The sequence below is a fragment of the Bison bison genome, unplaced genomic scaffold, assembly GCF_000754665.1.
Source record: "Bison bison bison isolate TAMUID 2011002044 unplaced genomic scaffold, Bison_UMD1.0 scf7180017864530, whole genome shotgun sequence".
Classification (NCBI taxonomy): Eukaryota; Metazoa; Chordata; class Mammalia; order Artiodactyla; family Bovidae; genus Bison; species Bison bison.
Genome location: NW_011495080.1, coordinates 6,857,702 through 6,872,932, shown reverse-complemented (window position 1 = coordinate 6,872,932; position 15,231 = coordinate 6,857,702). Strand labels below are relative to the sequence as shown.

General features: G+C 41.2%; 1 protein-coding gene across 2 annotated transcripts in view; it reads right to left on the bottom strand.

Annotated features, from left to right (window-relative positions):
- COPG2 (coatomer protein complex, subunit gamma 2) overlaps nt 1–15,231 on the bottom strand; it is a 141,166-nt gene that overhangs the window by 120,015 nt on the left and 5,920 nt on the right. The window lies entirely within an intron of this gene.

Sequence of the window (15,231 nt, the reverse complement as noted above, 5' to 3'; positions counted from 1 at the left end):
TGACGTTCCTATTTGGAACCAGCTGTTGTTCCATGTCCAGTTCTAACTGTTGCTTCCTGACATGCATACAAATTTCTCAAGAGGCAGATCAGGTGGTCTGGTATTCCCATCTTAGCTATTTTAAATTTTAAAAGATGCTGCTGCTAAAGTGTTGCACGCAATATGACAGCAAATATGGAAAATTCAACAATGGCCACGGGACTGGTAAAGGTAGGTTTCATTCCAATACCAAAGAAGGGCAATGCCAAAGAATGTTCAAACTATTACACAATTGCACTTATTTCACATGTTAGCATGTAATGCTCAAAAATCCTCCAAGCTTGAAAACTATGTGAACTGAGAACTTTCAGTTGTATAAGCTGGATTTAGAAAAGGCAGAGGAACCAGGGATCTAATTGCTAACATCCACTGGATCATAGAAAAAGGAATTCCAGAAAAACATCCACTTCTGCTTCACCTGACTATGCTAAAGCCTTTGACTATGTGGATCACAGCAAACCATGGAAAATTCTTAAAGAGATGGGAATACCAGACCACCTTAGTCTCCTGAGAAACCTGTATGCGGGTCAAGAACAACAGTTAGAACCAGACATGGAACAACTGACTGGCTCAAAATGGGGAAATGATATGTCAAGGCTGTATTTTGTCACCCTGCTTATTTAACTTATATGCAGAGCTGCTGCTGTTCAGTCACTCAGTCATGTCCGATCTCTGCAACCCCATGGACTGCAGCACACTAGGCTTCCCTATCCCTCACCATCTCCAGAGCTTGCTCAATCTCATGTCCATTGAGTCAGTGACTCCATCCAGCCATCTCATCCTCTGTCGTCCCCTTCTCCTCCTGCCTTCAAACTTTCTCAGCATCACGGTCTTTTCTAATGAGTTGGCTCTTCCCATCAGGTGGCCAAAGTACTGGAGTTTCAGCTTCAGCATCAGTCCTTCCAATGAATACCCAGGACTGATTTCCTTTAGGATGGACTGGTTGGATCTCCTTGCAGTCTCCTTGCAGAATCCAAGGGACTCTCAAGAGTCTTCTCCAACACCACAGTTTAAAAGCATCAATACTTTGGCGTTCAGCCTTCTTTATGGTCCAACTCTCACATCCGTACATGCCCACTGGAAAAACCATAGCTTTTACCAAGCAGTTGTGTGGCGCAGGAGCGGCACCCTGCCGAGAGAAGACACTCCACGTCCAAGGTCAGAAGCGGCGGCCGTGAGGAGATACCCCAGGACCAAAGCCAGGAGCAGCAGCTGCGCTTCGCTGGACCGGCAGTGTGGAGATACCCCACGTCTAAGGTCAGAGAAATCCCAGTAAGATGGTAGGTGCTGGAGTGGCTATGAGATAACCCCACATCCAAGGGCAAAGGAGAAGGCCCAGCAAGATGGTAGAAGGGGTGAATCTGCATTTAGAATCAAACGTCATTCCCTCCAGAGATGCTCAGAAGTCTCAAACAAACCTTGTGCGCACCAGAGCCCAGGAACACAACAGAGACTGAGACAGAACTGTGCTTGAGCGTCTCCTGTGGAGGTACGGGTCGTCAGTGGTCTGCCGCAGGGAGAGGGGCTCTGGGTGCAGCAGACTTGGGTATAGCATAAGCCCTCTTGGAGGAGGTGCAGGTTGCCATTAACCTCACCATAGAGCTGCCAGAACTTACACAGGACTGGGAAATAGACTCTTGGAGGGCACGATAGAACCTTATGCACCAGGACCCAGGAGAAAGGGGAGCAGTGACCCCACAGGAGACTGTCCAGACTTGCCTGTGGGTGTCTGGGAGTCTCCAGTGGAGGCGTGGGTCGATGGTGGCCTGCTGCAGGGTTGGGGGCACTAAGTGTAGCACTACATGCCTGGGATCTTTCAAGGGAGGTCACCATTATCTTCATTACCACCACCATAGTTTGGCCCCAGGTAAACAGCAGGGAGGGAACACAGCTCCACCCATCAACAGAAAATTGGACTAAAGATTTGCTGAGCATGGCCCCCTCAGTCAGTCTCTCCCATCAGGAAGCTTTCATAAGCCTCTTATCCTTCTCCATCAGAGGGCAGACAGACTGAAAACCACAATCACAGAAAACTAATCTAATCACATGGACCACAGCCTTGTTTAACTCAATGAAACTATGAGCCATGCCACGTAGGGTCACCCAAGACGGATGGGTCATGGTGGAGAGTTCTGACAAAATGTGGTCCACTGGAGAAGGGAATGACAAATAACTTCAGTATTCTTGCCTTGAGAACCCCATGAACAGTATGAAAGGCAAAAAGATAGGACACTAAAAGAGGAACTCCCCTGGTCTGGAGAAATAAGTCCAGAAAAAATGAAGAGATGGAACCAAAGCAAAAACACCACCCAGTTGTGGATATGACTGGTGATGGAAGCAAGGTCCAATGCTGAAAAGAGCAATATTGCATAGGAACCTGGAATGTTAGGTCCATGAATCAAGGCAGATTGGAAGTGGTCAAACAGCAGATGGCAAGAGTTAACGTTGACATTTTAGGACTCAGCGAACTAAAATGAACTGGAATGCGTGAATTTAACTCAGATGACCATTATACCTACTACTATGGGCAAGAATCCCTTAGAAGAAATGGAGTAGCCATCATAGTCAACAAGAGAGTCCGAAATGCAGTATTTGGATGTAATTTCAAAAACGACAGAATGATCTCTCTTTGTTTCCAAGGCAAACCATTCAATATCACGGTAATCCAAGTCCATGTCCCAACCAGTAATGCTGAAGAAGCTGAAGCTGAACAGTTCTAAGAAGACCTACAATACCTTCTAGAACTAACACCCAAAAAAGATGTCCTTTTCATTATAGGGGACTGGAATGCAAAAGTGGGAAGTCAAGAAACACCTGGAGTAACATGCAAATTTGGCCTTGGAGTATAGAATGAAGCAGGGCAAAGGTTAACAGTCTTCCCAAGAGAACGCACTGGTCATAGCAAACACTCTCTTCCAACAACACAAGAGAACACTCTACACCTGGACATCACCAGATGGTAAATACCGAAATCAGATTGATTATATTTTTTGCAGCCAAAGATGGAGAAGCTCTATAAAGTCAGCAAAAACAAGACTGGGAGCTGACTGTGCCTCAGATCACAAACTCCTAATTGCTAAATTCAGACTTAAATTGAAGAAAGTAGGGAAAACTACTAGCCCATTCAGGTGTGACCTAAATCAAATCCCTAACGATTATACAGTGGAAGTGAGAAACAGATTTAAGAGACTAAATCTGAAAGACAGAGTGCCTGATGAACTATGGATCGAAGTTTGTGACATTGTACAGGAAACATGGAGCTAGACCATCCCCAAGAAAAAGAAAAGCAAAAAAGCAAAATGGCTGTCTGAGGAGGCCTTACAAATAGCTGTGAAAAGAAGAGAAGCAAAAAGCAAAGGAGAAAAGGAAAGATATACCCATTTGAACGCAGAGTTCCAAGAATAGCAAAGAGAGACAAGAAAGCCTTCCTCAGTAATCAATGCAAAGAAACAGAGGAAAACAACAGAATGGGAAAGACTAAAGACCTCTTCAAAAAAAATCAGAGATACCAAGGGAACATTTCATGCAAAGATGGGCTCAATAAAGGATAGAAATGGTATGGACCTAACAGAAACAAGATATTAAGAAGAGGTGGCAAGAATACACAGGAGAACTGTACAAAAAGATCTTCATGACCCAGATAATCACGATGGTGTGATCACTCACCTAGAGCCAGACATCCTGGAATGTGAAGTCAAGTGAGCCTTAGGAAGCATCATTACGAACAAAGCTGGTGGAAGTGATGGAATTCCAGCTGAGCTATTTCAAATCCTAAAAGATGCTGCTGTGAAAGTGCTGCACTCAATATGCCAGCAAATTTGGAAACCTCAGCAGTGGCCACAGGACTGGAAAAGGTCAGTTTGTATTCCAAGCCCAAAGAAAGGCAATGCCAAAGAATGCTCAAGCTACTGCACAACTGCACTCACCTCACATGCTAGCAAAATAATGCTCTAAATTCTCCAAGCCAGGCTTCAACAATACGTGAACCGTGAACTTGCAGATGTTCAAGCTGGTTTTAGAAAAGGCAGAGGAACCAGAGATCAAATTGCCAACATCTGCTGGATTATCAAAAGAGCAAGAGAGTTCCAGAAAAACATCTATTTCTCCTTTACTGACTATGCCAAAGCCTTTTACTTTGTGGATCATAATAAACTGTGGAAAATTCTGAAAGAGATGGGAATACCAGAGCACCTGACCTGCCTCTTGAGAAATCTGTATGCAGGTTTGGAAGCAACAGCTAGAAATGGACATGGAACAACAGACTGGTTCCAAATAGGAAAAGGAGTACATCAAGGCTGTATATTGTCCCCCACTTATTTAACTTATATTCAGAGTACATCATGAGAAACGCTTGGTTGGATGAAGCATAAGCTGGAATCAAGATTTCTGGGAGAAATATCAATAACCTCAGATATGCAGATGATACCACCCTTATGGCAGAAAGCAAAGAAGAACTAAAGAGCCTCTTGATGAAGGTGACAGAAGAGAGTGAAAAAGTTGGCTTAAAGTTCAACATTCTGAAAACAAAAGATCATGGCATCCGGTCCCATCACTTCACAGCAAATAGAAGGAGAAACAGTGGAAACAGTGGCTGACTTTATTTTGGGGGGTCCAAAATCACTGCAGATGGTGACTGCAGCCATGAAATTAAAAGATGTTTACTTCTTGGAAGAAAAGTTATGACCAACCTAGATAGCATATCAAAAAGCAGAGACATTACTCTGCCAACAAAGGTCCATCTAGTCAAGGCTATGGTTTCTCCAGTGGTCATGTATGGATGTGAGAGTTGGACTCTAAAGCTGAGTGCCAAAGAATTGATGTTTTTGAACTGTGGTGTTGGAGAAGACTCTTGAGAGTCCCTTGGATTGCAAGAAGATCCAACCAGTCAATCCTAAAGGAAATCAGTCCTCAATATTCATTGGAAGGACTGATGTTGAAGCTGAAACTCCAATACTTTGGCCACCTGATGCAAAGAGCTGACTCGTTTGAAAAGACCCTGCTAGCATGTGAAATGAGTGCAACTGTGTGGTAGTTTGAACATTCTCTGGCATTGCCCTTCTTTGGGATTGAAATGTAAACTGATCTTTTCCAGTCCTGTGGCCACTGCTGAGTTTTCCCTATTTGTTGGCATATTGAGTGCAGCACTTTAACAGCAACATCTTTTAGGATTTGAAATAGCTAAGCTGGAATTCCATCACCTCCACTAGCTTTGTTCATAGTGATGTTTCCTAAGGCCCAGTTGACTTCATACTCTAAGATGTCTGGCTTTAGGTGAGTGATCACACCATCATGGTTATCTGGGTTATTAAGATCTATTTTGTATAGTTCTTCTGTGTATTCTGCTGAGTACATCATGTGAAATGCTGGGCTGGATGAATTGTAAGCTGGAATCAAGACTGCTGGGAGAAATATCAACAACTTTGGATATGCAGATGATACCATTTTAATAGTGGAAAGCAAAGAGGAACTAAAGAGCCGCTTGATAAGGGTGAAAGAGGAAAGTGAAAAAGCTGACTTAAAACTCAACATCTGAAAACCTAAGAATATGGCATCTGGTTCTATCACTTCATGGCAAATAGATGGGGAAACCGTGGCAGGTTTTATTTTCTTGGTCTCCAGAATCACTGTGGACAGTTACTGTAGCCACAAATTAAAAAACACTTGTTCCTTGAAAGAAAAGCTATGACAAACTTAGTGTGTTAAAAAAGCAGAGACCTCGCTCTGCCGAAAAAGTATCATATATTCAAAGCTATGGTTTTTCCAGTAGTCATGTATGGATGTGAGAGTAGGACCATAAAGAAGGCTGAGCACCAAAAAACTGATGCTTCCAAACTATGGTGCCGGAGAAGACTCTTCAGAGTCTCTTTGATAGCATGGAGATCAAACCAGTCAATCCTAAAGGAAATCAACCCTAAAATTTCATTGGAAGGACTGATGCTGAAGCTGAAGCTCCAATACTTAGGTCACATGATGTAAAGAGCCAACTCACTGGAAAAGACCCTGATGCTATGTAAGATTTAGGACAGGAGCAGAGGGGATGACAGAGGATGATATGGTTGGATGGCATCACTAACTCAATGGACATGGCTTTGAACAAACTCTGGGAGACAGTGAAGCACAGGAAGCCTGGCATGCTGAAGTCCATGGGGTTGCAGAGTTGGAGATGACTGAGCTGCTGAACAACTAACAACCCCTAATCTGAGACCTGTAATCTGCCCCAAGGAAATGAACTAGTACAAGCATTGGTTTTTCTTCATATCATAATCCTGGAATTTTTGTTAATCTAATATCTGGAAAACTACTGTGAGGGAGATATATATATATATATATATATACACAAACATATACATACACACACACACACACACACACATATATATATACTTTTTTCTAGGCATTTTTGGTAGCAGGGAAAATCTAGCCTCTTCATCATGGCTAGAAACAGAACAGACATGTACTTTTTTTTTTTTTAAAGTCATGTGCCTGACAGGATCTTAGTTGCCCAACCAGGGATTAAACTTGCATCCTCACGCATGAAAACGCAGAGTACTAACCACTGGACCACCAAAGGATTCCCAGAAAAGTGTTATTAATATCAAAAACATATGGTGCATCATCGAGTTACTGTTTTTAAAAACTACGTATTTATTTGGCTGCTCTGGGTCTTCACTGATGCACATGGGCTTTCTCCAGGTCCGGGCAGCAGGGATTACTCTTCGGGTGCAGTGCACCACCTTCTCATTTTGGTGGTTCCTCTTGTTGTGGAGCATGGGCTCTAAGGCATGCAGGCTTCAGTAGTTGCAGCACGTGGGCTTAGTTGCCTCGCAGCATGCAGGAACTTCCTGGACCAGGGATCGAACCCATGTCCCCTGCATTGGTAGGTAGATTCTTAACCATTGGACCACCAGGGAAGACCTATCCAGTTACTCTTTTATTATTTATTTCCAACATTAATCCAAGGTAATGAGAATACAAGATACATAATTTCATTCATTTGGAATTTGTTTTGTCTTATTTTATGGCTCAGTGTACAGTCAATTTCTGTAAATGTTCTTTATGTTATTCATTTACATTTAATGCAATAATGATATATTTGGGTCTACATCTACCATCTTATTATATACTTTCTGTTTGTTCTGCTTTACCTATTACAATATCAAAGTGAAAAAAGAAGTATCAACAGATTCTACAAACCCTTAAAAGAATAAGAAAACATTAAGAACATTTTTAGCCAGTGAAGTTCAACAATGTAAACAAAATGGAGAAATTCCTTGAAAGACACAAACTACCAGAGACCACTCAAGAAGACAAATAATCTGAATAATACCATCTGTTTCCTTGTAAAATTATTATCAAAAACCTTACCACAGTGCAGATGCTTTCAATAGTCAATTCCAACAAACATTTCAGGAAAAGTTAATGATGATTCTACAGGACTTCCCTGGTGGTCCAGCCAGTGTTTAGGAGTCCGCCCGCCAACGCAGAGGATGCGGGTTCAGTCTCTGGTCTGGGAGGATTCCACATGCCTTGGGACAACTAAGTCTGTGAGCCACAACTACTGAACCTGAGCGCTGCGACTACTGAAGCGTCTTCACCTAGAGCCTGTGCTCTGCAACAAGAGAAGCCACTGCGATGACAAGCCTGTGTGCTGCAACGAGGAGTAATCCTCGCTTACCACAACTAGAGAAAGCCTGAGCACAGAATGAAGACCCAGCACAACCAAAAATAAATATATATATAAAAGAATAATAATGATTCTACAAAACTCTGCAAGACAAGAGGAAGTAATACTTATCAATTCATTTTATGAAGCCAGCATTACCCAAATACAAAATCCAAACAAAAACATAAGAAAAAATTACAGATAAATATTATTTCATGACCACATACTCAAAATTAATTCCAAATTTTGAGTTTTAACAGAAATCAAAGATTTTATATTTTCCAGGAAAACAAATAAATGCATCTTACCATATTAATAAACTAAAAAAGAAAGACCATAATAATTCAATAGATACAGAAAAAACATTTGACAAAATTCAACACCCATCTACAAAAAAACAAAAAAAACCCTCCTAGCAAACTAAGAAGAGAAAACGACTTCCTCAACCTGATAAAGGTCACCTATGAAAGCTTAGGGGCCTTCCAGGGGGTGCAGTGGTAAAGAACCTGCTGCCAAAGCAGGAGATGCAGGAGATGTGGGTTTGATCCCCTGGTTTGCAAGGTCTCTTGGAGTAGGAAATGAAAACCTGCTCCAGTGTTCTTGCCTGGAAAATTCCATGGACAGAGGAGCCTGGTGGGTTACAGTCCATGGGGTCGCAAAGAATCAGACAAGACTGAGCAACTAAGCACACACACACATGAAAAGCTAAGAGCTAGCATCACATTTAACGCTGAAAGATGAAATGCCTTCCCTCTAAGATCAGGAACAAAACAAGGATATCCTCTACCACCACTTCCATTTCACACTGTATCATAGTGCAAGAAGACATTAAGGGAAGAAAAACAAAAATCATTCAGACTGAAAAAAGTAAATCCTAAGGAATCTCCCAAAATACTGCTAGAAGTAATAAATTTAACAAAATCACAGGAAACAGATCAATATACAAAAATCTATTTAATTTCTATACAGTACCTAAAACAATACAAATGCAATAGTATAAAAACATTAACTACTTCGGGGATAAATTTCACAAAATATGTTTAAGACTTATGTGCTGAAAGCTATAATCCTGCTGACAGAAATTAGAGGCTTGTATAAAGGGAAATACATACCATGGCTATGGAATAGAAAACTCAATAATATAATGTGAATTCTCCTCAAACTGATCTTTTTGTAAAATTCTATTGAAATAGTTTAGCAAAGTGATCTTTAGAGTCAATGCAATCACCATCAACATTCTAGCAGGCCTTTTTTTTTTTTTAAAATAGAAGTAGATAAGCTGATTTTGGTGACTCAGACGGTAAAGAGTCTGCCTGCAATGCAAGAGACCCAGATTCGACCCCTGAGTCAGGAAGAACCCTTGGAGAAGGAAATGGCTACCCACTCCCATATTCTTGCCTGGAAAAATCCCATGGACAGAGGAGGCTAGCAGGCTACCATCCATGGGGTCACAAAAAGTTGGACATGACTGAGCGGCTTTCACATACATATACAAAGCTGATTTAAAATGAATATAGAATGCAAAGAACTTACAAGAGCCAAAACAATTCTTTAAAAGAAACTGACTGATGGCCAAGAGGCATATGAAAAGTTGCTCAACAGCATTAATTACTAGAGAAATGCAAATCAAAACTACAATGAGGTATCACCTCACATCAATCAGAATGGCCATCATCAAAAAACCTACAAACAATAAATGCTGGAGAAAGTGAAAGTGAAGTCGTGGGACCCCATGGACTGTAGCCTACCAGGCTCCTCTGTCCATGGGATTCTCCAGGCAAGAATACTGAAGCGAGTTGCCATTTCCTTCTCCAGGGGATCCTCCTGCATTGCAGGCAGACGCTTTACCCTCTGAGCCACCAGGGAAGCCCCAAAATACTGAAGAGGATATGGATCAAAGGGAACCTTCTTGCACTGTTGGTGGGAACGTAAATTTATATAGCCACTGTGGACAACAGTATACAGATTCCTTTAAAAACTAAAAATCAGATCAGATCAGTCGCTCAGTCGTGTCTACCATATGACCCAGCAATCCCACTACTGGACATACACCCTAAGAAAACCATAACTGAAAAAGACATATATCCCAATGTTCACAGCTAGGATATGGAAGCAACCTAGATGTCCATCAACAGATGAATGGATAAGGAAGATGTGGTATATACACACAGACACACACACACACACACACACACACCCAATGGAATACTACTCAGTCGTAAAAAAGAATGAATTTGAGATCTGAGTAAGTCCCAGTGAGATGAATGAACCCAGAACCTGTTTATACAGAGTGAAGTAAGTCAGAAAAACAAATAACATATATTAATGCATATAATGCTTATAATGCATTAATGCTTTTGAACTGTAGCGTTAAAGAAGATTCTTGAGAGTCCCTTGGACTGCAAGGAGATCCAACCACTCCATCCTAAAGGAGATCAGTCCTGGGTGTTCACTGGAATGAATTAATGCTTTTGAATTGTGGTGTTGGAGAAGATTCTTGAGCGTCCCTTGGACTGCAAAGAGATCCAACCAGTCCATCTTAAAGGAGATCAGTCCTGGGTGTTCACTGGAAGGACTGACATTGAAGCTGAAACTCCAATACTTTGGCCACCTGATGTGAAGAGCTGACTCATTGGAAAGGACCCTGATGCTGGGAAAGATTGAGGGCAGGAGGGGAAGGGGACGACAGAAGATAAGATGGCTGGATGACATCACTGACTCAATGGACATGGGTCTGGGTGGACTCCAGGAGTTGTTGATGGACAGGGAGGCCTGGTGTGCTGCAGTTCATGGGGTTGCAAAGAGTCGGACATGACTGAGCGACTAAACTGACTGAACTAAATGCATATAGATGGAATATAGTAAAATGGTATCAATGAACCTATTTGCAGAGAAGGAACGGAGACACAGATGTAGGAAAGCAGCTTGTGGACACAGTGGGGGAGGGGAAGGTGGGACAAATGGAGAAAGTAGCACAGACATATACACATCACATGCATAAAATAGATAGCTGGTAAGAAGCTGCTCTATAACACACGGAGTCCAGCCAAGCATTCTGTGGCGATCTAGAGGGGTAAAATGGGAGGAGGGGAGGGAGGCTCAAGAGGGAGGTGATATATATGTAAATTATAGCTCATCTGCACTGTTGTATGGCAGAAACCATCACAACATCATAAAGCAATTTTCCTCCAATTAAAAATAAAAAAAAAATTTAAGTTAAAAAATTTTGAAAAAGAAAAAAATAATAAAATAGGAAAACATGCACTACCTGATTTAAGACGAACTATAAAGCTACAGTAGGACTTCCCTGGTGGCTCAGTGGATAAGAATCTGCCTGCCAAAGCAGGGCACACAGGTTTGATCCCTGGTCCAGGAAGATTCCACATGCCTCGGAGAAACTAAGCTCATGAGCCACAACTACTGAAGCCCATGCTCTAGAGCCCAAGAGCCACAACTACTGAGCCCACATGCCACAACTACCGAAGCTGTGCACTCTAGGGTCCACGAGCCACCACTACTGAAGCCGCGTGTCCTAGAGCTGTATTCCACAAGAGGAAGCCACCGCAATAAGAAGCCCGTGCACCACAATGAAGAGCAGCCTCCGCCTGCCACAACTAGAGAAAGTTCACACAAAGCAATAAAGACCCAGTGCAGCCAAAAATAAATAAATAAATAAAATTATTTTTTTTTAAAGTTACAGTAACAGTGTGATTCTGGAATAAGAATAGACATATAGAAAAAAGAAAAAAAAGGAAAATGCCAGTGTAACATAATCATTATTATTCTTCCTCATCCTTCTCCCTCCATATTGATAAGCAATTATTCCAGTAGAATTTGTTGAGAAAAAGAGAGGAGGAGGAAATGGAGGAAGGGGTGAAGGAAGAGGAAGGAGATGAAAAGAAATTCAACCCTCACTTCGTATCATGTGCAAAAATTAACTTAAAATGATCAAACAGCGATTTTAAGACACAAAAACTACATAATACCTAAGAAAAAAGCATAGCAGAAAATCTCTGTGACTTTGACTTAGACAAAGATTTCTACAATACACAGGAAGAAGAAAAACCTGATAAATTGGACTTCACCAAAATTTAAAACTTCTGTTCTTTTAACGATTACGAAAATGAAAAATAAGATATAGGCTGGGAGAAAATGTTTGGAAAGCATATGATAAAGGACTTGTATCCAGAATACAGAAAGACCTTTCAAAATTCAGTAGAAGGAAAATATACAACCAAATTATTAAAAATGGGCAAAAAATATGATCAGATCCTTCATCATAGAAGATATATGAAAGTCAAAGTGAAGTTGCTCAGTCATGTCCGACTCTTTGTGACCCCCATGGACTGTAGCCTGCCAGGCTCCTCTGTCTATGTGATTTTCTGGGCAAGAATACTGGAGTGGGTAGCCAACCACCCCCTTCTCCAGGGGATCTTCCCCACCCAAGGATCAAACACCCATCTACTGCATTGCAGGCAGATTCTTTACTATCTGAGCCACCAGGGAAGCCTCTATACCTACCATATGACCCAGTGATTCCACTCCTAGGTATTTACCCAAGAGAAATAAAAACTATATTTAAAAACTTATACATGAATGTTTATAGCAATGTTATTCCTAGCCATCAAAAAATGGTGACAAACCAAATATTCTATAGCTGGTGAAAAAATAAACAAACTGAGGTACATCTATACAACAAATATCCACAATGGAATAAAAAGGAATCAACAAACAAAAACATGGACAAATCTTAAATGAGTTATGCTAAGTGCCTGAAAAGGAGACTCAAAAAGCTTCATACGTACGATGAAGTATGATATTCAAAGTATAATATCATTCTTATGACTTCCTGGAAAGCAAAACTATAAGGAAAGAAAAGAGATTACTGGTTTCCTAGGCCTGAGGATGGTAGGAATAAATCATATAATAGAAAACCTTTTGGAGTGATGGAAATATTCTAAATCTTGATTAATACTACTGTATAAATTTGTCAAAACTCATAAAACTATACCTTAAAAAGGGTGGATTTTACTATTTGTAAAGTATATTTTTAAAAAATACACTAGTGAGTAAATGAGAAGTCAAGCCACAGGCTGGGAGGAAATATTTACAAAATACCTATCTGATGAAGGTCTTGTATTCAGAAAATACAAAGAGCATCTACAACTCAATAAGCAGAAGATAAACAACCTGATTTAAAAAAAAAAAAAAAAAACAGGTAAAAGATGTAAACAGAAGATGGCAAATCAGCATATATTTTGCTTAATACATGATTAACATATTCATTATTCAGGAAATGCAAACCCAAGAATGCCACTTCTAGATGTTAACCAAAGAAAATGAAAACATATTAATAGGTCCACACAAAGACTTGTACTTGAGTAGTTTTAGCAGCTTTGTTTATATTTATAAACTAGAAATAAGCCAAATATCCATTAACTTGTTAATGGATAAATAAATTAAGATTTCCTACCTCCATACAATGGAATACTACTCAGCAATAAAAATGAATAAACTACTAATACACACAAGAACTTGGATCAATCTCAAAAGCCATAAGTAAAAGAAACAAGACAGAAAAGTCATAAAAGACTATACACTCTATGATTAAATTTAAATAAAATTCTTTCTGATTTGATAAAAGGCATTACTGATTCTGTCTCCAGTGATAAAGAGGACCCTAGCCGTCCTTGGCATGCAGTGGCAAAACACTTAAATCATCAATGCAGACAAGTATGATCAAGGACCTCCAGAAGACAAAGCTCTGGGTCATCAACTAGCTGCCACCACAGAAGACTGCTGTAAAAATGAGCTGGATAGTGGGCTAGTTCCTTCTAAGTAAACTGGTGAACTTGGTAAAGAAAATGCTAAGCTCAGAACATTAAAATCACCCTAGACCACAGACATAGCCTAAGGTCTACGTCAGGGACTAGAAAACGTCCATAATGCCTTAACAGAAAGCCTCATGTCATGTGGGCACAGGCCTGCGATTTCTAAAAAGCATATCCTGCAGGTGACTGAATAACAATGCAAATTCAATTCACCTTCTGTGGGACATTTTATGTTAAAGTTAGCATCCTAACTGAGAAAGAAGGAGAGGGGCCCTGAAAACTGGAATGGGGACACACGGGCGGATTCTGATGAATCTGACCACCCTGAACCTCTAAATTCCTCCAGGCTTCCATGGCAAGTGAAAGCAGTCCTCCATACTCTGTCTGAGGAAATCAGACTCCTTTGCCTGAAGAATGTACAGCGACTTCCCCTGAGACACTTGCCTTAAAAGGGACTGCTGATGTTCCTGAGGACCTAATCCCCAAGCTGCTCATTATCTACACACATAACCAGACTCAAATCCCATGAAGTCCTAGACACAAATGTGGCTTGTGTTGATATGCAAAACATACCAAAAGGACTGCACAGTTTGACCAATCTATGTTAACAAAAAACAGAAATACAGATTGTTGGGGGCCAGAGTGAGGTACTCCGCCCGTGACAAAGGTCATGAGGAAGGAGGCTCGACATAAGCAAAGGCGGGATCGAGCCTCAGGAGTCCCCCTGGAACTCCTCGAGCATCTACCCCCATAACCAGAGCCTGCCTACTTTACTACTTTGTGCTCACCTACACCTCTGACTTTACGGGGGGCTGTCCCCCACCACCTCTTTTGGAGAAGGAGTTAACTTAGAGCTCCAGTTTATAATAATTCCTGGGTGTGATAAGAGTGTTTTAACCTACAAACTCCTCTGAAGGTTCTCTGGCCTGCCTGACAGGCTTGTCCGGCCACATGTGATCGCTCACAGCCTCCCAACCGTGAGAGGCACAAGATGCTTTAAACCTTCTAAAAACAGGTTCCTTAGAAAAGTTAGAAAACTATTAGTATAAGTATAATGGGCTAATTAGAAATTGTGTTGGTGAAGGGTTTTTCATTTGTTGAGCCAATGTTTGTTGCTAAGTCTCCATATCCCCTGCCCTTACACACATTAATGAATATATAGAAGAAATATAGAATTAACCTTTGATATTAATCACGTTAGACCTTAGGCTAAGTAAATTCTTTCCTTAACTAAAACCCACTACACCCTCACCCTGTAGGAATGTAACTTTATTTGGGTGGCGTCTGTTTTGAGAATAATCAGCCCTGGAGAAATAAGTGTCCTGATTGACTGACCGCTGTCACAAGGAGAGGGTCGTAAATTGTCAGCAGGCCCCCCTGGCCAGAAGATGATGTAACACCCCTAAGACCTCTGTATACATTTGTATGAAGCACCTGACTTTGATAAAAGTCAGGACTGCTGACCCCGCGTGACTTTTGCATAACATCTCAGTGTATAAAAGTAGACCATGGAAAATAAAGAATTGGGATCAGTTTCTCGAAATACTGGTCTCCCCATGTCGCTCTCTCTCTCACTCTGGTTGAGTCTCCATCTGGAGCGCGGAACCCACCATGCTTACTAATTATGCCTGGGCTTCTAAGATCCAACCGGGGAGGCCTCAGTGTCTCCTCTCCTTCGGGAGAACGGAAGGACGCCTG